Source organism: Gymnodraco acuticeps, unplaced genomic scaffold (genome assembly GCF_902827175.1).
Source record: "Gymnodraco acuticeps unplaced genomic scaffold, fGymAcu1.1, whole genome shotgun sequence".
NCBI lineage: Eukaryota > Metazoa > Chordata > Actinopteri > Perciformes > Bathydraconidae > Gymnodraco > Gymnodraco acuticeps.
The window spans coordinates 1,269,815-1,294,345 of record NW_022990238.1 but is presented as its reverse complement, the minus strand read 5'-3'; the positions used below and the strand labels follow the sequence as shown (position 1 = coordinate 1,294,345).

The 24,531-nt window shown below is 42.7% G+C and overlaps 1 protein-coding gene across 1 annotated transcript in view; it reads left to right on the top strand.

Moving 5' to 3' along the window:
- Positions 1 to 7,493: 7,493 nt before the first annotated feature.
- tex2 (testis expressed 2) overlaps positions 7,494 to 24,531 on the top strand; it is a 37,211-nt gene continuing 20,173 nt past the window's right edge. Inside the window, 2 exon segments of the mRNA XM_034219860.1 lie at positions 7,494 to 7,826; positions 8,777 to 8,841. The gene's annotated coding sequence lies outside the window, so the exon portion shown is untranslated.

The following is a 24,531-nucleotide window of genomic DNA, read 5'->3' as shown; positions in this document are numbered from 1 at the left end:
GGGGGGGGGGGGGGGGGGGGTTGTGCTCAATAGGTGACATGAGAGATTGAGAGGAGGGTATGGGGTTGGAGACATCTGGGGAGCGATGATGCTGATTCATAAGTTGCTACTTTAATTCAAGGTCTAGTAGTGACAGGCTGGCACACACACACACACACACACACACACACACACACACACACACACACACACACACACACACACACACACACACACACACACACACACACACAATGATATTAAACTAGAACATTTCTCACAAAAGTATTGAGTCAGATTAAGTGAAACGTCCTCATCTTAATTTAGTTTGGTTTTTATTGAAGCTCTCTTAAGCTTTTATGACGGTTTAAATGAATAATATATATGTTTAATATGTAGAAGCCGGTGGATCATAAGCAAAACCAGAGTGTGTATATCGGTCTATTGGATAATCTGTTTTAATCAGCTTTTGATAAGCAAACTGTAGCCCGTGGCCCTAGATCTATTTATTCTATTTTTCTGAACTTTCAATTTACACATTACATCCTAAAAGGTTTTAACCCTCCTATTGTCTTCGTTTCCCCCACCTTACTTTGGTGTCCTGTTTTAACTGCAAATACATTAACACAAAAACCATTAATCATCACCAGATTTCATTTAACACCCTTTCAAACTGTAAATATTGTATCAGACTACTGGCACATAAGAGCGGGAAATGTGTCAAATTGTTCTGTGTGTGTGTGTGTTTGTGTGTGCCAGGTGTGATTCACATGGGGGGATTGGGCACACAAGGGGGGGGAACACATCTAGAGTATGTGTGTGTGTGTGTTTGTGTGTGTTTTATCTGATCCGGATGGTTACTAATTCCTTTTCTTTATGGCGGTCATTTTTGACCGGGAACACCATGGGTGTTACAAAGTCGACTAAATCATCCAAAATTCAATGAAGGCGGTGATCAACAATTGTATATGTTCAAATGTCTAATGTGAAGGATATCATAAAGCCTTAATGCAATCGAATGTAAAACAAAAAAGTTATGATGAAAGTAGTAAATCGGTCAGATTTGACCCGAAGACAACAGGAGGGTTAGATCGTTTTACTTGTATGTGTGGCAACTGAGCTCTATTTTTAAGAAACACTTCCCTGTAGTTCAGCAACAATGTGTAGTATCAGTAGCTCAACACTAGAGGGTATATGTACCTCCACAGAAGACATTCAGACCCTCCCTCTGCTACTAAAGAGTAAATTAAGAAACGTCTTTTAATCTTGTATACCTACCATCTTTATAGTTGTATTGTCATATGATTTTCTTGGAAAGTGCATTGAATAGTGTAAACCAGTATGAAAGGTGCTGTTGATTGAACGATTGATAGACCAAAATGTATATGTTAAAAGATATTAAATAAACAAACAACACATCTACTTACAAGCCTATCATTTGAGAATAAAAGAGGAGTGTATGCTTTCCGAGAGATTTTGCATATACAGTTCATACAAGCTCATGTATAATTACATTTTGTATTATTATTTATTGAATTATTGACCAAATAAACCACTAAATCAGAAAATGAATAAAGACAGGCATATGAAGTTAAAGTTGGACGTGCCATGTTACACAGGAAGGAAAATGTCACCACTAGCCTGTTGTCTTTATTACTTAACACGGACTTAAGGAATCACGTTTTTCTATTTCTATTAAAGTTATCATGTTAGGCCCCTCTTTTAGCTATTGAAACTTTTAAAGGAGCTCTCCAGAATAAGATCACACATTAGACAAATAACATTATGATGTTGCTTCAAAGTCCTCCCCAGAGTCCCTCAGGACCTCCTCGTCCTATTTTCACTCTTCATACGACCGTCTGTTGTTCTTGTCATTCTGGCTGATTATTTTTACAAAAATGTTGTGATCCAATATTGCCTTTATTCGAAGTACCTAATTAATCATAAATACAAAACACAACATGCCTCATTGTAAGAGAAATAGCTAGTTATATGAAAATATGTTTGCAGATAATAAATCCCTGCCAATTTCAACTGAGATATTTCAATGTGATCTGCTTGTGTTGTACGAGTCATGGCTTCGATGTCAGACAATGCAGGTTGAAACTTAACCAAAGCGGCTAACAGTCATATCATATTATGTCTGCTCAAAATCACAGATGGTATTTTCATCACAAAAATGAACACAAGATTCATTTCAGCTCCAGAACAGTGTTTTACTCTTTTCTTGACTGGCAAACAGTTAAGCCTTCAAGAGTAGAGCGAGAGGGAGAGAAAAGGAAAGAAATAAAGGGGGATGTCTGGGTAACTTCAATAGCCTCTCTGTGTCCATCTAATATGGAGGGCTAGCATGCTGGGAGTTGGCCCTTTCCATTCAGACAGACCCCAAACTCATAAAGACCTCTTCTATGGCCCCCAACCTGAAACCCACCCACCAAAGCCCTCGCTGGTATAGGCCCCTTCCATGGGAACTTGCAATCTGCAACGTAATCCCACTTTGGCCCCTGGAGAAGCCTTTCCAAACAAACCATGTGAGTCCTAATACCCAGGGCTTCACAAGTGGCTCCTAGCTAGGCCTGAGTTCCACCACCACCAACAACTTGGCCCTCCTTCTCCTTTTTTCCTCATTCTCTCGCTTTTCTTCTTTCCACGGATAGACGACAAAAGAAAGGGATCTCCTTCTAATTGCTTCGAAGATTGAAAAGCTGAGAGGGGTGGTGGGCGGCTACAGGGGGAAATGAGACGAAGGCTCTGGAGGCAGCGGGGGACTGTCAGTCTGGCTTTGCCCGCCCTGGGTGTGCGGTAGCTGGGATAAAGGAGCTGGCAGGACAGCCTCTGCTGCAGAGCGGGGCTGAGTGGATCAGAGCGAGGCGGGTGACTCCCAGGGCCCAGCTTTACAACTCTGGCCAATCGGAGGACTAAGAGAATGTGGACGAGATGAAGCAGCTCTGCTGGAGGCCTTCTTCACTCATGGGAAAGGACGTCTGGTCTTCACAACTGGGATTCAGAAACCATAGGCCGCTGAGAACAGTGTGTTCAAGCCAAGAAGGAGTATATAACAGAGAGAAAGCAGAAACATCGTGTATTGGTTGCCGTCCAAACCCTTTGCCCCGGATGATGAGTCCAGCCACTATTGATCAGCGGTGTGGTCGATGATGAAGTGTGTGAACACACAGTTGGGGTGGTCCGTGACCTTTAGATCTGTTGCTATGACATGCAGAGTTGCTAATAACACTCATGCACACACACGCACTGACACACACCTTGACCCCTGCCGCAAACATTGCCACAAATCCACGCCTCTTTCTCTCGCTCTGCCATCAAAGAGCAGCAGCTCCTCCCAAGATTGGCAGGGACCTTTACTCAGCTGTGAATGGGACACAAAGGAAATAAGTTGCTTTGGTGATGATACAAATGAAAAGCCAATTGCTTGCCGTTCAATAATAGTCCAAAAAAGACAAAATGAAAACTTAATCTGAGGAGAATATAGTATAATTTGAATAGGGTCAGGGTACCTAGTACGTCATGTCTAAATTCAAAGACAGCGCCCCGCTCATCTGTATGTGTAGTGACATGAGATCCCAAGGATTTTTGCCTTACTGGCTCCAAAAAGTTCCCTCGGTCTCCCCTCTCTGACCTCCTTTCATCCCTCCATCCCTCTGCCTTTCTTCTTTTTAATACAAATCAGCCACTCAATGCCATGCACATGTTTTAGTGTTATTTGAACTCTGTCAGAGAACTTCAAACAGCTTTCAAAGAGAACTGAGTTTTTTCCTTTCTTGCTCTCAATCTTTTTTCTCTTTTTGAAAGAACACAGCCGTGCTTCCAAGTACACCTGATCAGAAGGTCGAGAGATGGGGATTATGATATGCAAATGAGGCTTTGTTATCTGCGTTGACATTCGTTAGAAAGCGGAACAGAGGAGAGGTAACATGAAAAGGTGGCAACTCACCCCCCTCCACTCTTTTTAGCATAACCTCCCCTCTCAAACACATTGGCCTACCTAAGCCCCCTTTTTTCCATTTAGATCAAAAGGTTACACACTACAAAGAAATGCCTGTGTGGAAAAGCAGTACACACATTCACTCCTGTGTACTTTAACACAGTCAAGACTATTGATTGGTCAACTGCCCCAAAGGTGTGTGCACATCTGTACAGTTTGTGTTAATGTCTGGATTCGACCGTGTCCTGATGAGGTTGTCGTCTCTTTTGGTGTTTAGGCAGGAACGGAGGTCTTTGCAATTACCAAACACTGTAGAAAGGCTTTCATGTCTCTCCCCCGCTGTGACAGGATAAGGACGAGGACACACAAATGCACACACACACACACACACACATACACACACACACACACACACACACACACACACACACACACACACACACACACACACACACACACACACACACACACACACACACACACACACACTCACACAAACACAAACACGGAGAGAGTGACTCTTCCTCCTTTCAAATGCACACAGAAACACGCATATGGTTGCCCCCCTGTTCAATCTGTATATGGTTCAGTTCAAAGGAGTCCAAGCGAGGTGGCAGTCTGTGATATTTTTCCAGCTATTAGCCTGGCCCACCATCTGCAGTGATCTACTGAGGAGTGGGTTTTATGAACTTCATAAAGGGATGGTTATTAGAGCATCAGTGGAAATGGGCCGTCTGGCCTTTGAGTTTAGCAGCAGGGGTCCCGAGTGCTTTGATGTGAATCATACTGTTAAATACATTTTGAGAGGTAGAGGGAGCTACTGAAACTGTACGAAAGGTTAACCCCCTGTTATGTAAGTTATAATTGACCTAATTAATTTTTTCATTTCATCCCTTTATTTTTTTTCTAGTTTTTCTTTTTGTCCATTACACATCAGTGACAAAGACATTGAGACAGTTATGATGAATGAAAATGTATCCATTACAGTAGACATAACGATATTCCCCTTATCTTAGTTTAGTATTTTTAAAATATATAATGTAATTTGGTCCCTCATAGAAAAAAACGTACAATGTGAAAGGTTCATTTAGCGGGTGTTACGGGGCTTTCAACTGTATCACATAATCTTCATCAGAACATGCAGCAGTTGTCATGGAAATGGAGGCAGGGACTCAAACAGTCAAGGTGTTTTGGGGCAATGTGACCCCACTAGTAATGGATTGATGAAGTATTAAGGAATTTAGTTTATTTATGTCGGACAGGAGACTTTTGTTGCATCTCTCTCTCCCTCATTTCCCATCATCTCTCTTCAGAGATCTTAGAGTTAACACCTTTAGGAGTAATTATGAGGACCAAATTCTTTAAATGACCCTGAATGACAGCAAATTAATGAGATAAAATAAAATCACCAGCATTCAAAATAGTTGTCCTATCACCATATTAATAGGCATCTGCACAAGAAGGCCTGTTATTTAAATCTGTGTGTAGTCTGTATTTGGCCTATCGCTTACCTTTCATTCAACAGAGAAGTTAATAGAATAGCATCCATTTACAACTATATGAACACATGTTGATAACCAGCAGTGTCCTCTCTAACAAGTATTATATTACAAATAAATCAGTTTGAAAATTAGTATTGGTGAGAGTTTTTATTTGTGTTTATTTTGTAATTAATTGCATGCTTCTTTACAAAAATTAACCGTCTTTTATCTATATTTGTATTTCATGGCTGCGTTGAACCTTTATACATATATGCGTTGAACGTGTTTATTTTCTGTTTCTTGTCAAGAAGATAGGAGCCAATCAGCACTCCTGAGATATAGGAACCAATGTGTGTCTTTCCAGATGTTTCGGTAAACAGGTTTTGACTGCACACGTCAGACACACGCTTGCTAAGAGTAGCTTAGTACATTTTGGTTTGTGAATGCAAGTGTGTATGTATGATTGAAAAGCTGATAGGAGTTTAATGGACAACAATTCAACTAGAAGCAAAACCGATTAAGCTTTCAACTGGACACTTTTGTATCGGAATTGTATTCATCAGACAGCCGTCAGATGGTAACCATTTCCAATGCGTCAATTACGCAGTACAGCAGCATCTCGGTGGTTTAACGCGTTGGCTTAGTCTCTCCGTGCAATATACAAGGAGTGTATTATTAATACGATTACAGTGTCAATTGTTTCCCTGCCCATCCATTATCAATAAGAGTGCACTCTTTATTTCGTATCTACCAATGACACCATATTAAGAATGTGGCATGCCTATCACCGGACTTTACCACACCTCCACTAAGGTATCATTTCCATCCGTTCCTTTCTCAGAATCTTTGTTAGATCTTTTCTCTATTACCCGTTATTGAGGAATGCACATTGCTTAGTTTAGCTATGTACTCAAAGTTGCCAGAAGGTGGTGCTGCAAAGCCACATTCCCAGTTACTAATGTCCTCTCCAATATGAGAGCCATGGACCCAGATGGTTTGAATGCCCACTCTTCTATATGGGATGATAGAAATCAAGCTATATTTGAAAATGAAAGGAAAAAAAGAAGCTGATTTCTGGTCACAAACTATTACTTACTTAGATGTGGATACATTTACTCATGAACTTTACTTAAGTATAACTTTGAGGCACTTGTAGGATTCTTTAATTAAGTATTTCCATGTATTGCTTTACTTTATGCTTCTATTCCAACACAATTCAGAGGCAAATATATACAAAATATATGCAAACAAATTATTGATCTTGTATTATTGTATGTTAAAATACACTTTATTGATCTGTCGGTGGAATTCACAAGCTACCAGGCAGTATGAAGTAAAGCATGGTCCTCACTTAGCAGCTGCACCATTAAAGCCATCAACACATTGATGCATTATTATAAAAAAACATACAAACTATGAGGCAATATATTCTGAAATGGGCCAGTTTGCAGATACTACTGCTGGTACTTGAATTATGTGTTGATTCTAAGGTTTAGTACTTTTACAAAAGTAAAATTGGGTGGGTTTTATTTTTAACAGAGTATCTAAACTGTGATAGGCCATTACAACTTTCACTTTAGTAAAAGCTCTATAGCCTCTTGAAGTGTCTGCAGCATCACTGTCCACTAGAAGGAACCCTTCACCCCTCAGTTCTGCTCTCATGTTGCAACTGAAAATCACAGAAGCATCAAACAACAATTGTATGTCCAGAATCTGTAATAAATTGTATTTTACAGGTGATGCCAGTTGAGAGAGGATGTAGAAGAACATAAAGACTTAAAGGTCGAGATTTAGGACTCATGTGGAGAGTTTCCTGAGGTATTGAACTCAGTCCAGTAGGTGGCAGCATGTTTAAGCAAATCAAATCAAATTGAACCATCCTGAATTCAGACTGTGCACATAGTGGGTCTGATTCATATGGAGGTTGTGTCTTGCTTAATATATATGTCTTTAAAAAGTCGTATCATATAAAACAATTATATATTTTTGAGCTTATGTGTTTTCACCTCATTTGTCTAGGAGCCTAAAGGGAGACAGTGTGCTGTTTGTGGAGGGGACCCCGCGTCTTAAAGGCATGCTGCAACGCCGTGACGCAATTCACACTCTCCTGCTGCAACACATTAAAATATGAACCGCCAGGGTTCCGACGTGAGGATGCTTCTTTTGGGTGTCATTGTCATTTTAAATTGTGAGTAGAGAGGGGGGTGTCGCTGTCTGAACACCACCCATTCACCAAAACAACACACGGGATCAGCGTCTCTTTGACAGATCTCGCTGTCGGTCCGCACCTCTCGCTGGGTGCACCCTCCGCAGGCTCCGGACACAAAAAGCTCTCCACGCAGGGATCCTCATCGCATTACGCACATTTGAAGCCAGGATGCAGAGCGAACCAGTGGCCTGTACATGAAGATGCGATAACTACGGTAAGATTGAACGTTTTATTTGTCGATTTGATTTGCATATCAGCTGTTCGGTCCATGGCTGTCACACGGTTACAGACAAAAAGAGCCTGAAGTTAAGGAGGACAAAGGGGCGGATGGAGACACAGGAGCTTTAATTATGTTGTCTTAACACGACCAGCACCCTTATGAAAATAGCTGTGTGTATGCTACTGTATGGCCCTGTGTACTGGGGTGTGCTTCCTTAAGAAAGCAACTGTATATAGCTGTTATAGATTTTAAAATGCTCAGTGTTTTGATCCTGTTGTCTACCACAGCTGTGTGGAGCATTGGAAGACATCTGTGGAGCAACTGTGGCTCATGTCCATCTATGGTGCTGTGAAGTGCACAGGTAGATCAGATGCTCAATCCTCTCCTCCCTTCTGTAGCAGGCCACACCATCACAGCCACCACCTAGACTTTCATTTAAGTTTCACACCAAATGTATTCCAGGGTTAGATCACCATATGTCCTTGTGTGAACAGGTCTAAAGAAGTGTATAGTGGATTCTCATAAATGTGAATTTGTTCTACTGTTATTATGATGAAGGTTATTGTAAGACTCTGCTTGACACTGACATTTTATTTTATGCCCTTCCACTTGTTCAGCCTAGTGTCCCCTTCATGCACCACACAAGATCACAACATTATAATGAGAGGCTATATATAGCATCTTGTTAAGTCACAGTAAAACTAATGATGCTGCTCTGGAAGTGGATGACAACAGTTGCACATTAGCCATTAAATCAATCTCTCTCTCTCTCTCTCTCTCTCTCTCTCTCTCTCTCTCTATCTCTCTCTCTCTCTCTCTCTCTCTCTCTCTCTCTCTCTCTCTCTCTCTCTCTCTCTCTCTCTCTCTCTCTCTCTCTCTCTCTCTCTCTCTCTCTCTCTCTCTCTCTCTCTCTCTCTCTCCCTGCCCTGTCTCTGTTTTTCAAGGGATGCTAGCACCATGAGTGCAGGTTGTGTTGCAAGAGGAGATTGAATGCCTCTTTAATCTCAAGGTAAGACTTATTTTCTGCTTTGAACTTGTGTAGTTGGTAGCGCTGGAATTGATCCATAGCATTGAAAGGCTCTCCTTCATCTCAACTCCCCTTACTCAAACCCAAACCTCGTTCACATATTCAACATTGTTAATCATGCATGTGGCTGCTGAAAGCAAAGCACATGTTTGTATACATTTTACCATGCTGCATTAATTACTTAATTTTTTTAAATACCGACAGCTGTGTCCCACAGTGAGGTGTGTGTTTGTAGATGGAGGGGGGGGGGGGGGGCTTGTGTCAGCAAGTCTAAAGGGAATTCTCTTTCTTCTTAGGCTCAATTAGACAAATTGCTGTGAGGGTAAAAGCAAACAGTGGCAGCTGATCCATCTAAATGGGCTATTATCTGTGGGTAATTAAAAGGGGATTTTAGGGCACACTCTGTTGCATGGCCTGAAATACATCCGAGATTCACGTAAAAATACAACATGAACAAGAAATATTAAGCTTGAAAAATGATGTCATTAGATCCATCTGTGTTAACAAGTATGTGCTGCAGGCTGTGAATGTTCAAATTGAAAAGTCTGGAGTTCACATTTTGTGCCAAGTTAAAATAATTTAGCTTGAGGGCGCCTTGCAAGCTAACTCTTGAGTCAGCGTTCGACCTTGAACTTGTGGATACATGGATACACGCTATGCTGTTGAAGTTAGGATTCTGTACATGTAGCATGATTTTGTACTTATTCTAATCCAGGAACCAGTTTAAAGCTTTAAGGTAAAGACACTTTAGAGAATAAAGTCAGCACAAAAATTAAATTTTATTAAGCACCATCAGCAGAAGATAGGGAAATAAGAAACATTGGTGACACAGCCAATGTTTGTAGTAATAGTAATGATAATGTGAGTAATATGAGAGGAAGGTGCTAGAAGTATCCTAGTTGCTTACTATATACTATATTTCCACAATATGAATCACCACGGTATTCCTCCTGCCAAGGTCAACGGATACAAAACTCAGCTAAAACAATTTATGTTTGAGCTCTGAGAATAATTGTGAAGGTTTATTATACCAGAGATTAATTAATTCAGTATGTGTTGTTCCTGTTAGTTTTGAGAAGTAAAGTTCAGAGAATCCTGTGTGTGTTCCAACTAGCTCTCGTTAGACCTCAACTTCTCCTTCTAAATATCAAAATGAATCTGTAAATACCGTGTCACTTATGCTGTCTGCCTTAAAGCAAATTCACTTTTTTATTTGGTTTTCTAGACAAGAGTTTGTCATAGAAAAGTGCAATTGAATCTAGTGTTTTCATTATTCTGGCAAAGTTGGTATACAAAAGTAGCACCCAGGGGGCATTGATTTGGCTTGTTTTATATAAATGTTGTGGGCTGGAGGTACACTATCTATGAGTCTGTTTTTTGAGTTGTGTTCCTTATTTCCAAATACAATAAATAATGGTTGTACAAATAGGGATATTTTAGACAACACTTTGGGAATACCCTTTCCTGATTTAACATGACAAGGCCTCCAAGCACAAAGAAAACTCCATAAAGAATGGTGGTTTGGTGTAAAACAAATTGGCTGACCTGCACAGAGCCCTGATCTCAACCCCATTTAACATCTCTGGGTTGAGTCGTGCCAAACTGCAAGCCGGGCCATATCGCCCAACATCAGATCACAACTTCACTGATGCTTTTGTGGCTGAATGGGAGTCAAATCTGCTGGCCAAGTTTCAAAATCTTGTAGAAAGCCTTCCCAGAAAAGGGTTGAAGTGTTAAAAGCTCATGAACATATCCAAGTCGGAAGATTAACTTTCCATCTAGTCCCCAGTTGTGGTGATTGTGATGCTGACAGTACGTGCTGCAGGAAACTTGAATTTGCTAATAGATTTGTTTGCAAGATAAATTGACATGCGACACGATTTAGATGTGAATAAAAACACATGCACAATTGCATTAACACATGCAATAGACAGGCTCCTCATCCACACACTTGTTGTTCAAATGAAAAAGCAGACAGAGCAGCGGCTGGCGCTAGTCACTGTGACGAGAAGCCTCAATTGTCACAGCTAATGGCCTCTGACGCTGCTTTTGACCAGACATGAATTTGATAAAAGCACGCTGATAAAGACCATGTTTGACTCGACATATCCTATAAGCATTGATTTACTGCAGCTGGAGAGATACATGTTTGTGCCTACAATAAAGACAGGGAGAGTAATGGGTGGTGCTTTCATTTTATAGCGGGTATCTGGCGAAACAGGAAGTTGACGTTTGAGACAAAGGAGGAAGTACTGGCTGACTAGGTTACACAAAGAGGTTTGACCTACACACTAAATACACACTTTGTATGCACAGGCTGTACTCAGCATGCAACCCAATTATATGTATGAGGTGTGCACTTCCCCTTTGCCAGAACCAACAATAAATTATAGAAAGAAGCAATGTTGGGGAAGCTATTTTAATACTTTTTCAAACTATGAATTACTCTGATGGAGGTGAATCAAGGAAACTACCAGGAGTCTGCTAGTTAGGTTAACTGAAGCTTAATAGAAAAAGTTGTGCAAACCACTTTATACAAAAATAAACGTATAGTTTATTTGCATGTAGTTCATTTATCCTACTGCTAACAAGTAGTGGAGTAGAGCTCTATTGGTGTTTAAAAGTACATTGCATTGGGACAACAGGTTAATTTATTACAATGAACATTTTTATCACACATTCAATGTCCTGTCTAATCACTAGAGCACCAAATGTATATTAATCCACAGCTAAAATAGTCCCCAATAAATGCACTATTATGTCCTGTTATGTCATCAGCAGCCTTTTATTACATCAGGGGACTCAGATAAAATATAATTTAGTGTATCCTAGCATAACACTGTTTTATCTGTTTAAGTTGAATACAAGTAAGTGGGGACTTTCATATTTTACAGGGGATTCTGCACCTGCAGCCTTGTCTTTAACATTTTAAGATTAAACTACCTGATTAACTGTTCCATCAATGTTCTTCTTGAGATGGAAATAATTAGCTCAGAAAAATGTAATCAGACGCTCACTCTCCAGCCACAGAAGGTTTGATCATCAAAGATAACAGGTTTCCTCACACAGAGCCGCTGAGAAATACACCCTGCTATGTCATGTAACTTATATACTAATTGTCAGTGTCTGTGCTGATGCCTCTATTGTGCGGCACATCCCTGTCAAAAAAAGGGGGGGTGGGGGGGGGGGATTAATGCTTTAGATATTTTGAGCTGCTGCTGAGGATTCTTCTAACGATGTCGGCCTGATGGCAGTGCTGCTTGTTGAATTTAAAGAGCTCCTTTTGCTCAACACCAAGAGAGCTTGTAACAACTTGACACAGTGATCCATGAATACTAATTTCAAATATTATATTCAAGATTCTTCTACTTGCATCTCCTATTAGCCACAGGCTATTATCTCTCCATTCTCATTTTCCCAGTCAGTCTTCCTTTTATGATTACTAATCAGACACACTGTATTCCCTGCACTCCCATAATCCTGCAAAACAGCAACACTAAAATAAACACTTCCCATTTATTCCTAGTGTTCATACAGGATAAAATAATAACAACATTGCAAATATTCATCTGTAAATACACTCACAGTCGATGTTTTTCTGTCTCCCTCCCTCCATCACTCCATTCATCATATAATAGGGTGGAGTATGACTAATACCAAATCCTCCGGCTGTTTGCTGGCTGTCAAGCAGCTTTTACAAAGATTATAAATTACTTAATATGTTTTGATGCCTGTGTGTTTGGTCAGGACTGCGCATTGATCCACCTTTTGATCTCCAAACTGTCTAATCTGGTTAGGCGGCACCAGACATCGATTTTCATAGCAAATCCGCTAGTTTTCAAAGTGAAGTGTTAAACACATTTGGCACCAGTTGAGAAAATCAACAGCTTGTAATGAAGAAAACAATCACATGTTTGTCTTGACGCTGACAGAGAAGATCTGAGTCAACAACTAAAGATGTCGGGAGAAAATGTATTGGTGTTGACCACCATAATTAGAGGTTATTAATTGATCGTGCGCTCTTTAGTCTTTGTTTGAAAAAGTGTTCCCAACAACAGCTAAATTATAAACAAACACACTCTCTATTTCTCTTTCACCCTTCACAAAGAGGTAGATCTAAGTTTGTTCCATTCCTTTGGTGCTTTGGTTTAGCTCCTACGCATCCTACACACACACACACACACACACACACACACACACACACACACACACACACACACACACACACACACACACACACACACACACACACACACACACACACACACTGATAACCCTTCACTGGAGATTTTAACAAACACTCACATACTCTGAGGAGACCAGGGTTATACAGTGAGGAGGAGCTGCCTTGCTAAACAAAAGGACGCGGGCATAAGGAACAAGATGAAAGCTTTACTGTTGGCATGGCAACCACCAGATGATCTGCATGGCAAGGTTTGACGTATTGACGGTGGATTCTGGGTTGGAGAGAAAGAGAGGTGAGGAAAACCGGTTTGATCCAGCTAAGCTGCGTGAGTGTATTTATCTCCTCTTTTATTGTTTTTATTCTCCTTCGTCCTTTCGTCAACAGATTCAGAGCAGCGTTACGTGACATCAAACCTCCGCTACTGGGAGCTCATTATGCTGCCAGTCCAAGGGCTAAGACCCTCGATTAGCAGTGTGTGTGTGTGTGTGTGTGTGTGTGTGTGTGTGTGTGTGTGTGTGTGTGTGTGTGTGTGTGGGTGTGTGTGTGTGTGTGTGTGTGGTGTGTGTGTGTGTGTGTGTGTGTGTGTGTGTGTGTGTGTGTGTGTGTTCATATCGGTTTTTGGGTGTTTGAGTGATTGTCTTATGCTGTTGGCAAATATATTGGTCTAACAGGCGTATTGACACATCACACATTAATAGTGTCAGGGTTGGTCCCTACTGCCCCTACTGGAGCAGCTCCAATAATACAGAAATGATATATACATGTTTTGTTCCCCCATTACTTTGAATGCTCTTTTACATGTTATCTTATTTATATTTAATCAGGTATTCAAACATTAATGATCAGGCTGAATCAAATACGTTTTTTTGAGTTGATAATAGACATTAATAGGGTTGACCTTGGGATTGATCATGTTTTTTAAATATATTCTTTACAGTTATAAACTCATTGATACATTTTTTTTGTATATATGATTTATTTATGCGATTTTCAATACACAAAGACAGCAGCAATACAATGCATTACCCCTGCGATTTCTAACAAAACAACCCCAAGACACAATACATCAGTTACAATTAGACAATAATGTAATAATGAAATACATTTTAAATTTTAAATTAAAAAATAAAAATAAAAAACCAAAAAGGAAAAGAAGAAAAAATAAAAACCTGCGAGACATTTTGTGAGCTGCGAGACATTTTGTGAGCATTCCTGTGAGCTGCTGCGGTACAGGGGGGGGGGGGGGGGGGGCGACTCAGCCAATGGGGACAGACTCCAACTGGAGGGACTTAACATGTTCTAAGAAGGGTAGCCATATTTTTGTGAACTTCAAGTCTGAGCCCCTAATACAGTGTTTAATTTTTTCCAATTTCACAAAGTATAGGGCATCCTTTATCCAATGTGTATGAGAGGGGGGACGAGGACTCTTCCAATGCATCAAAATAACGCGCCTAGCCAGCAATGTGAGGAAAGCTACAAGTTCAGCGAAATAGGATGGCAGTAAATGGTTAACGGGTAAGACACCAAACAGGCCAATTAAGGGTGAGGGATGGATGGTAACAGACGGGATAGCTGAGAGTGAGTCAAAGACAGACTTCCAAAACTGAGATAGGGTGGGGCAAGTCCAAAACATGTGGGCGAGATTAGCTGGTCCTAGGTGACATTTATCACAGTTAGGATCAGTACCAGGATAGATGCGAGCTAGTTTACTTTTGGACCAGTGCACTCTATGGACCACTTTACATTGTAAAACCCTGTGGCGGGCACAAATGGATGATGTGTGGACACGTTTCAAAATAGACTGCCAAACCTCAGTCCCTGAGGTCCTCTGACCAATTAGTTCGAAAGTTATCAGAGGGCAGAGGGTGGCATGTGAAAAGAGTATTGTATAGCTTTGAAATGGTACCCTTGAGGTTAGGGTTATTACTTAAGATAGGGTCAACCCAGGTAGAAGGAGGAATAGCAGGGAAACTTGGAAAACGATTACGAATAAAATCTCGGACTTGTAAATATCTAAAGAAGTGGGACTTGGGTAGATTGAATTTACGGGCCAGCTGATCAAAAGATGCAAATGTTCTATCAATGTAAAGTTGTTTTACAGAAACAATCCCATTGATCTTGTCACGATCTGTCTTTATGGTGTCTTGTCTTGTTTCATGTTTTATGTTGAAAGGTCTTCACTTCCTGTCTTGCCTGTTTCTGTCTGCGTTGTGTCTTGTTTAAATCTGTCTGTGGTTCCTGGTCGTTAGTTTCCCTGGTGTGTCTAATTTACCCGATTGTGTTCACCTGGTGTCCCTGTGTTTTCTCCTCCCTCCTCACCTGTGTCTTGTTTCTGTGATTAGTCTTGTGTGTATTTAAGTTCTGGTTTTTCTGTCTGTCTTTGTCGGTTCGTCTTTTGTCATGACTTGTTCGTCGGTGAGTGTTCTGTTTTGTCGTTGTTATCACCTAGCCTTGAAATAAAGGAATTCTCACTTTAATCTGCATTTGGGTCCTACCTGCTTCACACACCGTGACAGAACGAACCGACCACAAAATGGACCCAGTAGATAATCCATGGGAGGTTGAATTACAGCATTTAACCTTCTATCTGGCTTGCTGCTTCGATTGGTGGAAGGGAGCGTCCAGTGTTCGGCAGAAGAGGGCCGCTCTGGTAGAGGCGCTCCGGTTGGCAGCAGAGAAACCATGTTTTGTTGAGTTTTTACCTGACTGGATTTTGGACTTCCTTCAAGCATGTGATTCCAGGCATGCTAGCTCCCTGTCTCCCAATTCCCAACCTGGCACCATACGCCTTGGTGGGTTCCGCCTGAAGTCAACCCGTGCTTCTGCTCCTGTCCAGGAGTCGTATTCCGGAACTCGTCAGGCTTATGGAGGTCCACGGAGTATTCAGGAGGCTGCTAAGAGGAGTCGTCGCAAGGCCAGGCTAGCAGCCCGAGCCCCAGCAGCCATGGTTCCGGCTCCAGTACAGGCCCCAGCAGCCATGTTTCCGGCTCCAAAACCGGCCCACACAGCCATGATCCAGGCTTCAGCTCCGGACCTTACAGCCATGTTTCCGGCTCCAGAACTGGATCTTACAACCGTGGTCCCTGCACCAAAGCTGGCCCATACAGCCATGGTTCCGGCCCCAGTTCCAGCCATGATTCTGGCTCAAGTACCGGGCCCAGCAGCCATGGTTCCGGCCCAAGTTCCAGCCATGGTTCCGGCTCAAGTATCGGCTCCAGCAGTCATGGTCCCGACTCCAGCACCTCGTCTCCTGCCGACTCCCCAGCCGACGCCAGCTCCCCGAGTCTTGTCGGCGTACCGGCCGACTCCAGCACCTCGTCTCCTGCTGGCTCCCCAGACGACGCCAGCTCCCCGTGTCCTGTCGGCATACCGACCGACACAAGTTCCCTCTCAAGTCCCCTCTCAAGTTCCTACCCGAGTCCCCTCTCAAGTTCCTACCCGAGTCCCCTCTCGAGTTCCCTCTCCAGTTCCCTCTCGAGTTCCCTCCTTTAGTCCCTCCTCTAGTCCCTCCTTTAGTAACCTCTCTAGTCCCTCCTTTAGTCCCCTCTCTAGTCCCTCCTCTAGTTCCCCTCGAGTTCCCTTCTCTAGTCCCTCCTCTAGTTCCCCTCGAGTTCCCTTCTCTAGTCCCTCCTCTAGTCCCTCCTCTAGAGTCCCCTCTCGAGTCTCCTCTCGAGTCCCCTCTCGAGTTCCCTCTTGGTTCTCCTCTCGAGTCTCCTCTCGAGTCCCCTCTCGAGTCACGTCTCAAGTCCCTACCCAATGTCCTGGTCCGTTGGAGGTTCCTCTGGGGGTCCTGCCAACTCCATGTCCCGTTGGAGGCCCCGTCGACTACTCCTCTGCCGGGGGTCCTACCAATCGTATGTCTGTCCCGTTGGAGGTCCCGCCGTCTACTCTCCTGCCAGGGGTCCTGCCAGCTCCTTGTCCTGTCTTGTTGGAGGCCCCGCCGACTACTCTCCTGCCGGGGGTCCTGCCAACCCTTTGTCCTGTCCCGTTGGAGGTCCCGCCATCTACTCTCCTGCCTGGGGTCCTGCCAACCCTTTGTCCTGTCTCGTTGGAGGTCCCGCCGTCTACTCTCTTGCCGGGGGTCCTGCCAACCCTTTGTCCTGTGCCGTTGGAGGCCCCGCCGACTACTCTCCTGCCGGAGGTCCTACCAACCCCTTGTCCTGTTCCGTTGGAGGCCCCGCCATCCTCTGTCTCGCCGGGGGTCCTGCCAATCCTGTGTCCTGGTCCTCTTCCGTGGGGGATCCTGCCGAGGCCTGTCCCACCAGCTCCGGTTCCTGTCCGGCCGACACTGGGTCCTGCCCGGCCTCCGGCGCTGGCCCGTCAGCGCCTTCCTGCCCGGCCTCCGGAGCTCTCTGGTCTTCGCTCTCGAGCCCGGCCCCCTGAGAGCCGTGGTCTTCGCCCGCGATCCCGGCCCCCTGACTCTTCCTGCCGCTGCCTTCGCCCTCATGCTCGGCCGCCCGAGTCCCCCACCTTAGACTCTGCCTTGCCCCCGGGCCGTCCGCCCGAATCCCCCTTTTTGAACTCTGCCTTGCCCCCGGGCCGTCCGCCCGAGATCCCTTCCTGGTCCTCTGCTGTGCCTCTGGGCGGTCAGCTCAGTCCCGTCCTCCTGACCCCCTCCACCCACCCTGGTGGCCTAGTGATACGCCCAGATACTTAAAACTTGCCAGAGATGTCTTAAACGGTAACTTTGAAAGGGGGTAGGCTGTAGCTGCAGCTTTAATGGGAAGCAGTTCACTTTTGTTAAAATGTAACTTATAACCCGAAATCTGCCCAAACTCCCTCAGCACAGCCGATACTGGAGGAATAGATTTGTCTGGGTCCGAGATGAATAGCAGAAGGTCGTCAGCATACAAGGAGAGTTTATGCTCAACTCCCCCCCTTGAGATGCCCTGCATCTGACTGGACCTGAGGGCCACCGCCAGCGGCTCAATGGCAATGGCAAACAAAAGAGGAGAAAGTGGACAACCCTGCCGAGTTCCACGCTTGAGGGGAAAATAATCTGAATAATCATTATTTGTGCGGACGCAAGCTAGGGGGGATGCAGGGTCGGCGTCATGGGGGGTCATTCGCGGGCCATGCCCCCCCAAATGAGTCACTGTGCCCCCCCAACGCAGGGTTGGCAAGCCTTGCCACTTTGCCGTTTTTTTCTTTTTTCTAATCATATAAGTGAAAACGTTTCCACTAAAGGTTTTTTGTGTGAAATACATCAGAAATAAAGAATACAAATATAAAACACAGCCTGAGGTGTGCTCACTGCTGCTCTCTGATTGTTGCTTGACGAATGACCCCCGACCTTTTTTTTTGTTATCATTACGTGGCTGTGTGTTTAGATGAAAGCCCAGTGGCGATCTGTTCATCTGTTATACTGATTATACAGTAAAGCCATCGAAAATAATATGATATACAGTACAGTACAAGTACATGGGTCTCTGTGTTTCATTCAAGCTCGGCTCTCTGTGTGTGGCACGAGCGCATTTTGTGAGTGCGCGAGCGGTAACGTGGAATGTTGTTAGCATCTGGTTAGCTAGCTATGCTAACGGATATAAAGGGCTGTTTCTACACCAAGGTGGAGGAGAGTCCTCTCCTGTCAGACTGTGAGGATCTTATAACGTCAGCTCAGTGAGGTAAGGACTCTCTCAGTGTTTAGATAGTTCACTTTAGTGTAAGTTATCTCAGTGGGTCTCAAACGGTTTGGTCACCATTTATGTAAGTATTTTCGAGGAATACCTTTATATGATCATTATAGTTATTAAAGAGAGAATAAATAAAAAACGGGTATGAAATACTATAGGACAGTAACACAAGAATACAGTTTAAAAGGGGAATGATTAGTAAAATATCCATAAAGAAAAAGTAAATCTGTGTACAGTTCTGTTTCATATGGATGCTGAGAGATGTAGGCTATCCATAGATCTCTTCATTTTGCTCTCAAAGTGCACCAGATTGATGCATTTAACTTCAATATTTTAAAAATAATCTTCCCGGGGGAGCATGCCCCCAGACCCTCCTAGAGGAGGTTAGGTCCACCCCCACCTAAAACATGTTCACATGGATAGGATACTAAATACATTTGCACACTTTTATATGGTGGCCTATGTCCATATCAAATCAAATCAAATCAAGTTTTATTTATATAGCACATTTTTCAACGATTTTTGGTCGAGCCAAAGTGCTGTACATATAATAAAAAATAACCTACAGTAAAGACACTTTACAGCAAATACAACAGCACAGTTTGTGCAGAATATCAGTATGAGAAAACGACACCCTCTGTCCTTATATGTTTCTGTTTTGGTGGTCGTGCCAGCCACAACCGTGCATGTATGCACAAGTCATAGGTGCACTATACAATAGCACTACACCCCTGCAATGTGTGTGAAAGACAATAGACTTTACAGCATGTTTTTTGAAATTGAAGTTGCGTTGGTGTTTGTGTGTTGGTTGTTGACGGCAGTGTGTGCCCCCCCTTGGTAAATGATTGCCCCCCCATTCGATTTGTTCTAGAGCCGACCCTGGGGGGATGTATATAGAAGCCTAATCCATGAAATAAATGTGTCGCCAAACCCAAATCTTTATAATAAATAAGGCCATTCTACCCGGTCAAAAGCTTTCTCAGCGTCCATTGAAATAATAATTTCCGGGGAATCAGGAGAAGAGGGTGAATATAATATGTCAAATAGCCGTCTGACATTGTGAAAAGAGTGTCTGTCTTTAACAAACCCTGTTTGATCTGTGGAGATGATAGTAGTCAGAACAGATTCTAAACTATTCTATTTTGCTAGCACCTTAGCTAAAAGCTTGACGTCAGCACAAAGCAAAGATATAGGGCGGAAATTACCACAAAGAAGAGGATCCTTGTCCTTTTTCAGTATAAGAGAAATGGTAGCCTGACGTAGCGTTGGGGGAAGTGAGCCAGATTGAAACTATTCATTAAACATGTTAAGCAATAGAGGGGTTAATTTATCAGAAAATATTTAAAAAAATTCAGTAGGGAAGCCATCAGGGCCCGGACATTTATGTTGCCACAGTTTTGATCACACCTGAACATTTACTGAGTGGCAGATGCTGCTGTTCCATCTTTTCCTGGAAAATCTGCCACCTCCTTGAGGCTCTGTCCTCTCCTTCCTCTCTTTCTCCCTTCTCACCCTTTTATTCCTCTATCTCTCTGTCCTTCAGCAAAAGCTTACAGTGGCAAGCGTTGTGGAACTAACACCTCGACTGCGTCAAGAGGTGCCGTTAGTGTTTGCCTCCTCACAGTCTGAGTTTCCTTGATTTGAAAATCAGCCATTTTTAACTCTTCTTCCCTACGTGCCCCTCGTCTATATTTCCCTGTCTTGTATAATTAATTTTTGGAAGGAATGGAAACAACCAGTGCAAATGTGAATTTCTCACATTGCTTTCATTCAGTCCTCTTATAACTGTTGCCTTGTGTAGTGTAAACGGTAGCATATGCATGTACTGTTACCTGGGTGCGGACTGGGACCATGATTACTTTATTGTCACATCAAGTCAAACATTGATTTGAATCACAGTAGCCCTGTTTGCAACATTGATGAATATTCAAGCCAAGAGAAAAGGACATATATTTAACATAACATTACAATCATTGAAAACAATATAATCTATCTTTTGAAAGGGAGCAATGGAGCCTGAAAGAAATGCTTGTGTAGTATTAACCTGCGGTATGGTCATGTGACTGTCTCTGGCCCGCAGGAAAACAAAGGACTCACGTGAGCCTTTGTGTCTTTTTCCATTTTCTCCCTCTGTCTACCTGCTTTAGGTGCTCTCTTCTCATTATCCGACTCCCTCAGTCTACGCTCCCTTTTTGCCGCTTTTGTTTGCGTTCGTACACATCCAGGCAACTGCACAGGTCATGTGACAAAGGAGCTAATTTCTGTGTGCGCTTGTTAGTGAGAAAAGACAGCTTCTGTGAGTGTGTGTGTGTGTCTCTGGGCTGTTAGTGACAATCGACTGCTCCATCAGCCACTCTACCTTTCTCTCTCTGCATCCTGTGTTCATCTTCAATCCCTCTGTCTCACCCGATCTATCTTCCAGCTGTCACCCACCCCTTTTATTGCCTCGCCGACTTGCTCCTTACTTGACTTGCTCTCCATTTTCCTCCTGCCCCATTTTTCACAGTCATCGGCTCAGTATGTTCTGGACGCCCGCCTTGATTTCGTTTTCCTGGTTTTACTTTTCTACTTGATCTTCCTTCTGTGGAAACTTGGCGTGCCGACTTAACATCCTTCAGCAGAGGTCATGTTAGTCTGTCCTCGACACCTGCTGACTCATCCAATCACATCAACACTCTGTTACCTAAAGAGGACGATTCAGTAGAATGGTTTTAGCAAAGATAAGACACCTCAATTGAACAAATACAGCAAGCACACATCAACAGAAACACAGACAAAATATATCATGATTATATTATCATGTCGTACACATCATTTCAAAGCTGTGAACTTATAATTTCACATCAGAGGCTTCAAATATGTTGTTTTTAAAGTCAAAATATCTCTCAGCACCTGTTGAGTAACTGTTGAGTCATTAGTATTGATCCTTGACATAAAATGACTCCCACATGTAACGATACAGTAGATTGTGGCCGGTTTCTGCTAAAGGACTGAACATTAAATGGGGAACTTCAAAGATTTTACACAACAATATATTTGTACAGGTGTTGTGGAGTGCTTCTGTTAACACGTTTTATAAAGCCCTTTATGGCTCAATTGGGAGCAGAGTGAAGTAAATTGCCTAAACTGGTGTCTCTTTAGTCACTGCGGTCAAGGCTAAGTGGTAAAAATGTGGCTTGTGGAGGTAGAAATAAGGCATTTCACCAGAAGACCTAATAGCGCTATACTGCCATAACAAACACAACATTTTAGATCAACCTGTTGGTGGTTAAGTTGTATTTTGGGTAATGAAGAAGACACAGGGTTTTGACAAGGAATATTGACTAAACAACATTATATTGCTTCTTGCATCATGCTATGTTAATTAGATTCAATGCTTAATCACTGGAGAGCTCTGTGTATATATATATATATATATATATATATATACACATTTTAACTTATTTTCAGACCTTTTACTTTGATACTGTTCATTCATTTCACCAATGTATTGTTCTTCACACACCTTTCACCTTCCTCATGGCATCTGTGCTGTTTTCTACTGTCCTCCGCTGGCAGCATCTTGGTGAGTTTAATCCTATTTAAAGACAAGCTTCCATCTTTATCGATTCGGTGAGGTCAACCTGTGTTTATGATTGATAAAAAAGGCAGCAACGTCTCGCATACCAATGTTACAATTTATTCATAATCAATGGGCACAAATTCTTACGCAGGTTTAAGCATGACCTATTGGTGATTGGATTTATATTGGTGTAGTGCAACTAAAGTTCTCTGGGAGTCACTTGTATGTTGTTTTGTTTCATCTGTATTTAAACAATAGTATAACATTGGCAATTCACTAGTTCATAGGGGGTTATATATGCAAGACCTTTCATTGGCCTAGACAAGTCATTTCCTGCTGGTTGCCTGGGAACTGTTCCTAGCCTAGAAATAGGCCTAGCATTTTTTTTTTTTACCTTTTTAAAAAGAGGCTGCTCAACATGCCTCCTCAGGGCCTGAAATCTGTCAGGGTGTGTGAGAGTCCAGAAATATCTACCCATTCATCAAATGCAGAGAGAGGAGAGGGAGACCCGCTGAGGCTCAGTCAAAAGAGAGAAAAAGACTGAAAAGTAGACACATATTGAATCTGCTGCAGCATCTGCTAAACCCAATAAATCAGGATTTAGATTGAATTACACAACTAGAAACTAAACAACACTGTAGTGAATGCTTTTTGAGGCACACAGTTAGTGTTAAATCAATTAAGGATTTTAGTAAATTCCTGATTTTCGGTGGTTCATTCAGCTGAGAGACTCAATATGCTGAAGGCAAACTGTTCATAAATAAATCTCCATCTCTCTCCAAGCAGCCGCTCTGTACCTCTCTCTCTTCACCACTCATTCTCATGTCTGTTTTTCTTGTTTGTGAAGCAGGATTGTTGGTCGGGAAGGGATTACAGATTGTGAATTAGGAAATGGTCACTGGAGTTTCTGTGTGTATTTCTCTGATTTATCCTGTGTGGCCATTTCCGTTTCCATTTCCACTGTCTACCTTTCACCCCCTTATATTATTCTTACACCCTACTGCTTTTAGCCCCCCCGTCCCGTCCCGTCTCCCGGGGTGCTGGCTTTAGCTGATTAGAGTAGCCCTGCTTGCTTTGATTAATTGGATGAGTCTTCGTGCCAGACTCCTTGTCTCCTCATCCTCATCCAGGAGCGGATAAAACAAACACGGGGCTTTTAATGGCAGTGGTGCATTGATGAGAGGAACTAACTCAAACCGTGGGTGTGTCAGCAAACAGTTTACTCAACCTGAAAAGCAATAGACATGTTTCGAACGTGTTTTAGCTACTCATATAGCCAGCTTTCTTTTGTCTGTGTAAGAACCAAAATACAAGCAGTATGTTATTTTAAATCATTTACAAGTACAAATGCATCTGTTTTGAAATGTACAAGGGAATAACATAAAGGTATATCTGCTAAATGTGATATATGTTAGTTGATACATGTTAGCATAGAATATTTTAATATTCACCGTGGGACTTCAACAAACAGCTATTTTAATCATCAATTTCAATTAATGTGCCGATTACTTTTTCAAGTCTATAAAAACACTGTAAGGTTATAGGAAAAAATTCCAACCCATACTGACTGTGTAAAATGTGTACATTTCATATACATTGTACATGGAAAGTACTGATTTATCCACCAGTGATACGATTTTGCATGGTGACCATCCTTCCATGCTCACCCTGTCGACCTCCAAAACATTTGAATCCGTCCTTCAGGCGTTTGTGACGACAACAACCACTTCCATCTCCATGTCTCCGTCTCCCCTCTTTGTATTTGACTCCTGTCTCCTCCTCTCTGTCATTCTCTTGTCTGTGTCATCCTCTGCATTTTCTCCCTCCATCTCTGCCATTTTTAAGAGAATACCACTTCAAAAGCTTGTCTCTGAAAGGTCGTATGCAGACTCTACAGTCCCCCGCCCCCCTGTGGCTCTTCATCTTTCTTCTTTTTGTTGCTCTCTTTTATGTCTTTCTCTTTCCTTGTTCGTATTCAGTTTTGCTCTGTCCCAGTAGCACGGCCATGGCAGGGAACACACAACACCCCACTGTAGCACAGCCAAGTGAGAGGCTGGCAGGGAAAGTCAAATGCTCGGTTATTCCATCCCAGCAAATACAATCTCTGGAGATGCGGCGCCAACCAGAGAGCCCCAAGGGCCGCCGGGGCTTTCTCAGAAATTCTGATTATCATACAAGCTTACCGCTCTGTTGTTTTCCTCTATCCCTCCTCATTTCTGTCAACAGCAGAACGACTCTATATATATGTATGTATTTGTGTGTGTGCTTGTTTTGCCCTGCCTGTTTGATTT